Source organism: Lytechinus variegatus, chromosome 1, assembly GCF_018143015.1.
Source record: "Lytechinus variegatus isolate NC3 chromosome 1, Lvar_3.0, whole genome shotgun sequence".
NCBI classification, from domain to species: domain Eukaryota; kingdom Metazoa; phylum Echinodermata; class Echinoidea; order Temnopleuroida; family Toxopneustidae; genus Lytechinus; species Lytechinus variegatus.
The window spans coordinates 96,643,829-96,654,411 of NC_054740.1; positions in this window are offsets into that span (position 1 = coordinate 96,643,829).

The window sequence follows — 10,583 nt, forward strand, 5'->3', positions numbered from 1 at the left end:
AACCCACCTTCACCCGATAAAGGAAATTATAAGTGTCGAAAATCTGTCTATCTAGCGGTCAACGGATCGGGATCGCCCAAGCCAGTAGAAAATTTTAATTCAAACCACCAATATGCAGTTAGTTCCATGTGTAAATAGAGTATAAAGCAAGCACAGGAACTTTTCTTTCCTTTGATTTCCCTCTTTTCATTATTGGTATCTCTCTTCTTTTCGTTGATACCTTCATAGTTTTCGTTCATTTCTTTCCAATTGCCCCTTTAGGCATTCCCTTACTGTCCAATGTACACCCTCTCTATTCCCCTTTCCTATCTTTGCTTTTTAATTTCCCCTCTCTTTTTTTCTCACTCTCTCCAATTTCTTGTTTCCTTCATTTTCTTGGCCCCCTTCCCTTTCTCTCTCTCTTCTTTCTTTCTCCTTTTTCCCGTCTCCCCTCTTTACTACCCTTCTTACCCTCCTCTGTCTCTTGGTGATTCCTTTTCTCTCCCATCTTCTTTCTCCTTTTCTTCCTTTCCCTTCTTTGCTTTCCCCTTTCCCTTTTCATTTCTCTTCATTTTATTGTCACTCTTTCAAATTTGTATTTTCTCATCATTATCAACATTATCATCATTATCACCGTCATCACTATCACCATAATCACCATCATCATCATCATTATCATCAGTGTATAAGGCAAGCCTGTAGACTTCCGGTCGTTCCTAGTGTTTGCACCCACTTGACTAATAAATTCTTCTTTAATCGCTTCTTTAAAGGACAAGTCCACCCCAACAAAAAAGTTGATTCGAATAAAAAGAGAAAAATTCAACAAGCCTAACACTTAAAATTTTATCAAAATTGGATGCAAAATAAAAAAAAACTGTTTTAAAATTTCGCTTAATTTCACGAAACAGTTATATTCACATCCTTGTCGGTATGCAAATGAGACTGATGACATCACTCACTATTTCTTTTGCATTTTATTATGTGAAATATGAAATATTCCAATTGTTTGCCTACTGTCCTGTGCAACAAAGATTAATTCCTCCCTGAACATGTGCAATTAGTATTGTTTAATACTATAAGGTTCAATCAAGTTGGTATCCTATTGTCACATCTGTAAAAAAAATGAAATATATAATTCAAAAATTAAAAAAAAAAAAATAGTGAGTGAGGGACATCATCGACTGTCTCATTTGCATGTCACTGTTTTGTTAAAAATAAGCGAAAATTTAACTTGTCTTTGTTATTTTACATCCGATTTCGATGAAATTTTCAGCATAATGCTTTCATGATTTTTCTTTATTTATTCAAATCAACATTTTTCTGGGGTGAACTTGACATTAAAAAAAACAATCACATGATGCAACAGTAAAAATATACACAAAGTACAAATAATAACAAGAGTACATAATAGGAATCACTGTGTACATAAGAAATCAATTATTTCCTTACTTTGTGTAATGAATTAATTACATACAAGTCATGTTGAGTAGAGGGTGGACGAATGTTTAAAAGAAACATTGGTATTAGTAGGACCAGTGTTTGTCCAGCCTGTTTTTGATGGAGTCAACAGAGGTTGCGGAAACATCCTATCCCTTTCTCTTCTCTCCCTTGTCTTTCTCTCTCTCCTTTCTTTTCCCCCTCTTCCTTTACTTTCTTTTACCTCTCACGCATCTCCTTTCCGTTCATTTCCACCTTCTATCTCTCTCTCTCTTTGTGGGGGGGGGGCAATGCCCCCTCAACCCCTCACACCTTCGACCTCCTCCTCTCTTCCTCTGCACTCCCCAGGGACCGCAAAAGCGGGGGGTGCTTGGGAGCTTCAGCCACTCACTTTTTTTTCCAAAACCGTGTACAAAAACCTCAAAATTACCATATAATTGTGATTTTATGGCACGGTCAGCCCCTCCCCCATTTTTGGCTTAGCACCCAACCCCCATTGGCGGCGGAAGCCCAAAAATTTAGGGGGTGTCCACCTGAAATTTTGGGATGGTAACAGGTAAAAAATTGGACAAGCGTCCCAAAAAATTTTAGACAAGCAAAAAAAAAAAAAAAGTCATCAACCTAAATTTTAGGGGGGGGGGGACAACACACGTTTCAAGGGGGGTCCACGTGACTTTAGGGGGGGACGTTGGGAAAAAAATTGACAAGCAAAAAAGGTAATCACAAAAAAAATTAGGGGGGACCGTCCCCCCACCTCAAATTTAGGGGGGGGGGGGACACGTCCCCCCCGCTTCCGCCGCCTATGCCAACCCCTACCCTCTTTGAACTTGTTCCGCGGCCCCTGCTCCTGTCGGAAAAGTAATGTACAAAATAAAAGGAGTGGAAAAAAGGGGAAGTGGAAAGAAAATAGGGGAAACACGAGGATGGAGGAACAAGAGGGAGAAAGAAAAAAAAAGAAAGGGAAAAAGGAGAAATAGGAAAATGAATGAGAAAAGGTGAGGGTGAATAGATGAATTCAGTTTTGAGGTAATCTGTACATATGCACAGGACTGTTGGACTGACGCCTGCAAAAAAATAATAAATTGTCGGGTCAAGCATGTAGGGCTTCATGTTGAACAGTTCTTAAAAAGTTACCATTTTCATGAGTTTGGGTCAGTATACACAAAATATCGGCTCGCACTCGTATTGTTTCTTGAAATACACAACTTGCTCTCAGTGTTAAATTGTCAAGTAAAAAATTTCAAAGGTCCTTAGCTCTCGTTTCGCACTAAAATCATTTATTAGGCATGACACCCTTTTCTTTTCATAATTAAAAAAAAGTATAAAATTTCCCGTTTTTGGTAAAAATCTAGGAAATATTCAGATCGCTTCGCTACCGCAGTAATTGTTTGTTATTCTTTATCAATCAAAAGCGTGTTTAGAATGTCAGGTCGAAATGTCAAAATTATTATCTCATGATTCCAGCTCACATCAATAATTAGTGAGTTATGTGTCCTTTTAATGAGTTGCTGACCTCCATGGGAATACGATGACTACCTCATAGTCGTCGGACGTGGGGGTAATCGGTACCGATACTTGTCGGTAATCAAGGGCCTCCACCCCCACCCCTCCACCTGGAAATGGTTTAGCGACGTCCCTTATACTACCCCTGTTGTTCACATCTTACCCTCCCATTTTAAGATACCGGCGCTGCCCCCGTTTTCAAATTGCGTAGTCTAAAAGTTTAAACTCTTATAGAAAATAAGATACAAATCGGGAATTGCATGATGATATATTTGAATTCCATATTTTTATCCAACAACTTCATCTCATTCCATCTAAACTTTGCATTTTTAGTAATAATAATGACAATCATGACAATAGTAATAGATCATAATGATAATGACAATAATTAATTATGCATGATATATACCACTCAAATTGGGTATTTGGGGAGTAAGACTAAGATATTTTTTTTAAATTCGACTAGTGAATCTATCATCACAAAGAAGTCTCCCAGTGAGCTATAGAAAGACAATGTTATAAAAGACATTTAAGCTACTTAAGAAGATTTCCCTTAAGTCACTGGATGTAGTTCAGTGATCATGGTCAAAGGTGGGGGACCAGGTCATGGTATCGTATAAATTCGAACCCCGGTTCAATTCTCTTCACAATTTTGTCATATGTTCGGTGAGTGAACTTCCGTTTTATTCTGTAGGGCCTATATACCAATATGCTATACCATTTACCATTTTTTATGCTTGCAGGATTAAGACATTGAATAGTCGTCATGTATACTAATATACGATTTTACCGCTTTATTTTTCATTTTATATTAATTCTCCAAGGATTTTGGTGACATCTTTGTGGCGTCATTTTAAATCGGTCATTGGGGCGCCATTTGAGGCGCCATGTTTAAATGCAATGTAGTTCTATAGTAGGCCTATGTGTGTGTATGTGTTAATTAAGATGCATATTAATCAAGAAGTCATACCTTATTTCAATTCTTCAGGGATTGTGGTGACATCTTCGTGGCGTCATTTTGAATCGGTCATTGTGGCGCCATTACGGCGCCATTTTGAGGCGCCATGTTAATGCAATGTAGTTCTATAGTAGGCCTATGTGTATGTGTGTGTTAATTAAGATGCATATTAATCAAGAAGTCATACCTTATTTCAATTCTTCAGGGATTGTGGTGACATCTTCGTGGCGTCATTTTGAATCGGTCATTGTGGCGCCATTATGGCGCCATTTTGAGGCGCCATGTTAATGCAATGTAGTTCTATAGTAGGCCTATGTGTGTGTGTGTATTAATTAAGATGCATATTAATCAAGAAGTCATACCTTATTTCAATTCTTCAGGGATTGTGGTGACATCTTCGTGGCGTCATTTTGAATCGGTCATTGTGGCGCCATTATGGCGCCATTTTGAGGCGCCATGTTAATGCAATGTAGTTCTATAGTAGGCCTATGTGTGTGTGTGTGTTAATTAAGATGCATATTAATCAAGAAGTCATACCTTATTTCAATTCTTCAGGGATTGTGGTGACATCTTCGTGGCGTCATTTTGAATCGGTCATTGTGGCGCCATTATGGCGCCATTTTGAGGCGCCATGTTAATGCAATGTAGTTCTATAGTAGGCCTATGTGTGTGTGTGTATTAATTAAGATGCATATTAATCAAGAAGTCATACCTTATTTCAATTCTTCAGGGATTGTGGTGACATCTTCGTGGCGTCATTTTGAATCGATCATTGTGGCGCCATTATGGCGCCATTTTGAGGCGCCATGTTAATGCAATGTAGTTCTATAGTAGGCCTATGTGTGTGTGTGTGTATTAATTAAGATGCATATTAATCAAGAAGTCATACCTTATTTCAATTCTTCAGGGATTGTGATGACATCTTCGTGGCGTCATTTTGAATCGGTCATTGTGGCGCCATTATGGCGCCATGTTAATGCAATGTAGTTCTATAGTAGGCCTATGTGTGTGTGTATTAATTAAGATGCGCATTAATTAAGATGTTACACCTTATTTCAATTCTTCAAGGATTGTGGTGACATCTTTGTGGCGTCATTTTGAATCGGATGTGTTGCCATTATTATGATGCCATTTTGAGGCGCCAATTTTAAATACAATGTAGGTATATGTGTGTATTAATAAGATTTCAATACCTTTAGAATGGATGTGTGTAGTCTATTTTTTATCGATAACAAGGACATTTCCTTTTAACTATGTGTACAATTTACTGTACGTCTCAATTTATTGATACGGCGAGTCGAGAATGGCGGTTTATTTGTTTTCATTCAAACCGCCTAAAATTTAGCTGTTTTTTCAACTCGCCTTACGGCCGCCTAAAAGGCCCTAGACTATTCCTATATTCATATTTGATTTCATCATTCCCTTTCCGTCACTCCGGGCTTGGATTCTACTTCATTACACAACAATGTGGCGTCATTTTGAACTTCTTCTATATGCATGTGTGTGTGTGGGTGGATGTCGGTGTATGTGTGTGTATTAATATCAAGAAAAAACGCTGGACATGATGATGAAGGCCTATTACTTTATAGTTATTCTTTCATCCAATGTCTATTTCGTATAGTTCTCCTAACTGAATCGTTACGTTCAGTTTAGTGGGGAGGGGTTCAGTGAACATTATGTGGCGCCGTTTTGAATTTGATTTATAAGTAAGGGTGTGGTGTGCGTGTATGTGTGTAATAACTGAGTCGTCAAAGTCTTCACACTGGAAATGTATTAATATATACTTATTGTTTCACCCGATTTCAATTTCGTATAGTTCCACTATTATTGAATTATTAATTTCAGTTCAGTGGTTTATCCATCCAGTAAATACATAATAGGATTTGTAGTTTTCCCATTCTGATATAGTCATTTTCAAGTTTTCACTTGTGTAAAAAAAAATGTTTATTTATGCTACTATGCATTGCCTTGATAATGACTCAAATTTTGATATCATTTATGATTATGTATATGATATTGATGATTTTTGTTGTTGTTGTAATCTTGATTCTGTTTTTATCAGACACGTTACTGCGAAAGTGTGTGAAACCGATGCGTTGCTTGATGTCTAGGATTTCCCGGCGAAATTCACGCGATTTTCATTTGAAGCAATATTTTTGGCTTTTGAATTAGCTTAGATCGGTTTTGTCGTGCAAATATTTTTATTTTTATGAGATTTAGTATGTCTGTCGAAGGTGTGTGTGTTCTTTTCATTGAATTAAAAAAAACGAGCCAGTTAGCATTCAAAATAATCAGTGATTATCTAAGCGTCAAATCTGGCATTTACCGATTGGAATTCCTTGTTTAAGGGATCATTCAAGTTAAGAATGCAGATGAATATATACAAGTTTTTACAAATCTAGGAATGTGTCGAAAAATTCCTGTCTGATGTTGTGATCCACTATGTTATTTCATTTACTAGTATTCGTTTTCAAGAAAAAAAAAAGTATATGGGCCAATTCAGAATTGTCTATGGCATATTAAGAAAATATGGTCACATCTGTGTTACCCTCACCTGCCCCCTTCGCTGAACAATAATAATAATAATAAACAATTTTTTATATACCGCAAAATCACAAAATTGCCTCTAAGCGGTTGAGAGAGAGGAAAATGAAGTATAAAGGAAATATAAAATAGAATAGAAATACTTTGCACAACAAAATGTATCAAAACTAATATTACAATTTACAACTTTTTCCCCAGATCATGAATGAAGAAATACCATCAATAGGGCCAATAAACATATGATATTTAAGATTTAAAAAGATGAGTTTTAAGCATAACTTTAAATGTATTAACACTATTTGCATTGCAAATTTGTAGGGGGGAGATTGTTCCAAAGTAATGAAGCTGCATAAGAGAAAGAACGCTGACCGTATTGTTTGTAAGAAGTATGAGATCGAGAAAGAAGAGATTGAGAAGCAGAACAAGCCACAGTTACATTATGTAACCACCTCTTTCCCCATGACCCACGATTAAGTTATGATGAATATAAGATAAATCACAAATATATAAATGAATGGTACATCATTTTTGTTCTTTCATGTTGTATGCTGATTAAATAACATTAGATAAATTCTTAGGTTGAGCATTTTAATTGAAAAACGAGCATTAATCACCCATTGTCATGAATTCATACAAAAAACAAAAACAAAAATAAAAAAAAAGCTGAAGAAAAAAAAGAATACTCTTATAAAGATAAAAAAAGATAAAGGTAAATACAAATTAAAGAAAGGGAATCAATTAAATGAGCACTGCAAAAAAACGCATAAAGGCAAATTATAATGCACATTGTGCTAATTTGATTGCTATAAACGAAATTCAATGATAAAATCATGCTGTCGCGAGAACCGTAACCCGATTTGTGCTGAATAGAATGACGATTCGCAAAAGAAGGGCATTCTTCATCAGTTAAGAAGAAACTTCCATATAAAGCAAAAATATCCCGTATGTACGGAATCCGTCGAATTTGAAAGAAAGGAAAGTTCAAATCAATGCTATACTCACCATTTAATCCCGATTTTGGCCGGGAAATCCTATATTAGGGCGATTCCATGCTAGAAAAATCAGCTATCTTCGCAACATTTTTCAACCTATAGTCCAAAAAACGATGAACTTGAGTTTGTTTTGTGGTAATAATAGAGTACTATTGGGTAGACATGTGAAAACATGACAACCAACAAAAATAAGCTGTTCATTGTTGAATTAGATGTGAAAATGTTGTGTGTCGTACGGGACATTTCTGAGTCCCGTACGACACAAAACATTTTCGCCCTTAATTTAGCCATAATCAAATATGTTTGTTGGTAATCAGTTTTTCACATGAATACCCCAATATAACTTTATTATTGACCAATGAGATGCATGCCCCGTACGATTGATTTATTTATTCGTATCTGCATGTCATGATAATGTACATAGTGTGACCATCACAAAATTGATTACATTATAATAATGTATAATGACAATTCCACAGGTTGGGACAAATCTGTAACGTGAGTAACCGACACATTCCAAAGATTTGCCAGGAGCATAATAGAATTTCACAAGTTTTGTTTTTATACAAAGGATAGTCAGACTGTGTACTTTGTTGTGATACGGAGATGTTTAGTTCCTATCAATAATAATGGAGTTACAGCTCCAAGTATGAGTCAAGGTGTCTCCAAATGTAACGTGAGTAACCGTGGAATAGCCCATAATTATGATGATTAACATAACATTAACATAACTGATTATAACAAGGTTGCAGACATGCAGTGGTATGACAAAATAAGCAGATGCTTGAGCTGTTGTCAGACCTTTGGATATATGAAATACATGCATAAATATAAAACATTACTGAAAAGTCAAAACTAACGATTACACAAAGAAGGGAAAGAAAAAGAAAAACAAAATAAAGAAAACAAAATAAACATATTATATTCCACAAGTATTTACAAATATTTACAATGAGTGTGTGAGGCGTAATAATAATTGAAATTATATCAATCCTTAAGTTTAAAATGTACAGTACAACAAAATGTGTCTATCAACCATAATACGGTTTATTATCCACTTTCAAATGATACCAATATCATGACAATGTTTCCATTCGGCCATAAGGAATTTTTGAGATAAATTGTGAAAAATGTTGATTATACTATAGTAGCATCAATATTCGAAATGAGACAAAAATTAAATCTCTAGCCCCCCCCCCTCCCCCCGGTTACCAAAGTTATGCGCGTTTAACATGTGAAACGCGTCTCTCGCATAAAGTTGAGTGCCCACGCCCTTTTCCATAACCTTTGCCATTTTTAATTCTGTCGATCGAAATTTCGCAAAACCATGAGCCAAAGTTTCGCTTATTTTTTGACAAACAGTTATAATAACTCAGTAATATGCAAATGAGAGAATGATGTAGCTTAATTTTTTTCTTTTATTGTTTGCATTATACAATAATTCAATTTTTACTGATTTCACAATAAGGACCCTCTTGTTTAAACCAAAGAATATTAAAACAATGGAAATTCCTAATGGTCAGGAAGGAATAAACGTTTGTTTCTCATGCCATTGAGGAGAAAATGAAAATGATCTTATTTCAAGTAATGAAATACAAAAGAGATAGTGAGTGGATAATGTCATCAGTCTTCTCATTTGCATACCGACCAGAATGGGAATAAAACTTTTTTTAATTACGCGAAATTTTAGAATGTCATAATAACTCGTTTTATTTTTCTCTTTTTATTCAAACCAAATTTTTGTTGGGGTGGACCTGTCCTTTAAAAATATGGCAAAATGAAATATCAACTTATCGGGGTGTCCATTTGTGTTCAATGGCTGGGAGATGACCATGGTCATAAGAATTTTTCAGGGGGGGACACGTATTAACCTTTTTTTTTATTAAACTCAAAAGCGAGGGAGCAAATCGACTGAGCTGGCCATGGGGGCGCTTTTACATTTTCTAAAGTGAAAATGAAGGATTTCGTGCACACTTATGATTAATTTTGTAAATGTTTTCAGTGAAAAAATGTCATTATTTTTTGGGGGGATACAACTTCCCCTCTGCCCCCCGCTGCGTACGGTATCATCCGTAGTGTAAAAGAACTGTAAGATGAATCATCAAGTGGCCCCTTGTTACGGCTCATTTTGGTAAAAGAAATTTTTAACCGTTATGTACCGATAGTGCATGAAAGATCATTTTGTTACCAAAATGTGCAGTTAAAACGAGATGTGCCTGCATATTTGGTTACATAAATTGAAACAACCTGAAGTAATAATTTCAATATACAAAATGTGAACCAATTTACTGCAAAAACTCGGGTGTTGATTTATCACCAGCCATGTCCACACCAGAGAAGTATTGAAAAAAAACACCAGTTTGGAATCAAACCGATGATGTTTTAATACTAATTGGCGTTGTATAAACACCTATCTGGTGTTAGACCAAAACGAAACTGGTGGTGTTTAACACTTGTTTGGTGTGGACATATACAGATTCCGGGCCGGTGTTAAATCAACACCAGAGTTTTTGCAGTGTAGAATTATTCAAGTATAAGACAAATTTCAATACAGTGCCCTTCCAAATATTGTACGGGCGCTTAAGGAATATAATTAATCTTAATTAAGATAATTTGAAAATTCTGCAATGTAAAATCTACATTCTTGGCAATTTTGTAATTAATTTTAATGGATTTTAAAGACGGCTTGACGATTTAAAATGATTTATTAGCGGGCTAGCAAAATACACATTTTAGTTTGTTTTGATTTTGAAAGGGGGCGTGGTTGCCCGAGAAAGGGCTCGTGACCCGACCCGTAAAGGGCGGGGCAGCGCTTTTTGGCGCCCGCGCCAAAGAATTTGGGCACAATGCCAGACATTTGCCGCGGTTGAGCTATGCGCGGATAAAAGTGCGGGGAATGCTTCATTTTCGTTTTGGCTTTCAATGAAGAGAGATGACGGTGCATGTGTAAAGCGTGCTTACAAAATTTTTTGAAAATTTTCTTTCGGCACTGGCAACTAGAATTGGACACTAGGCCTAGGTGGCAGATATTTCGACATTTGTCTAGCTACCTATACCGGATATCTACACAAAGGATTCATACTTTTATTGGATTATACAGACGCTGATTTCAGTTTTTTACTGTCTTCAGACTTCAGCCTCAGGAATTGTTGCCGTAGAACTAAGACTAA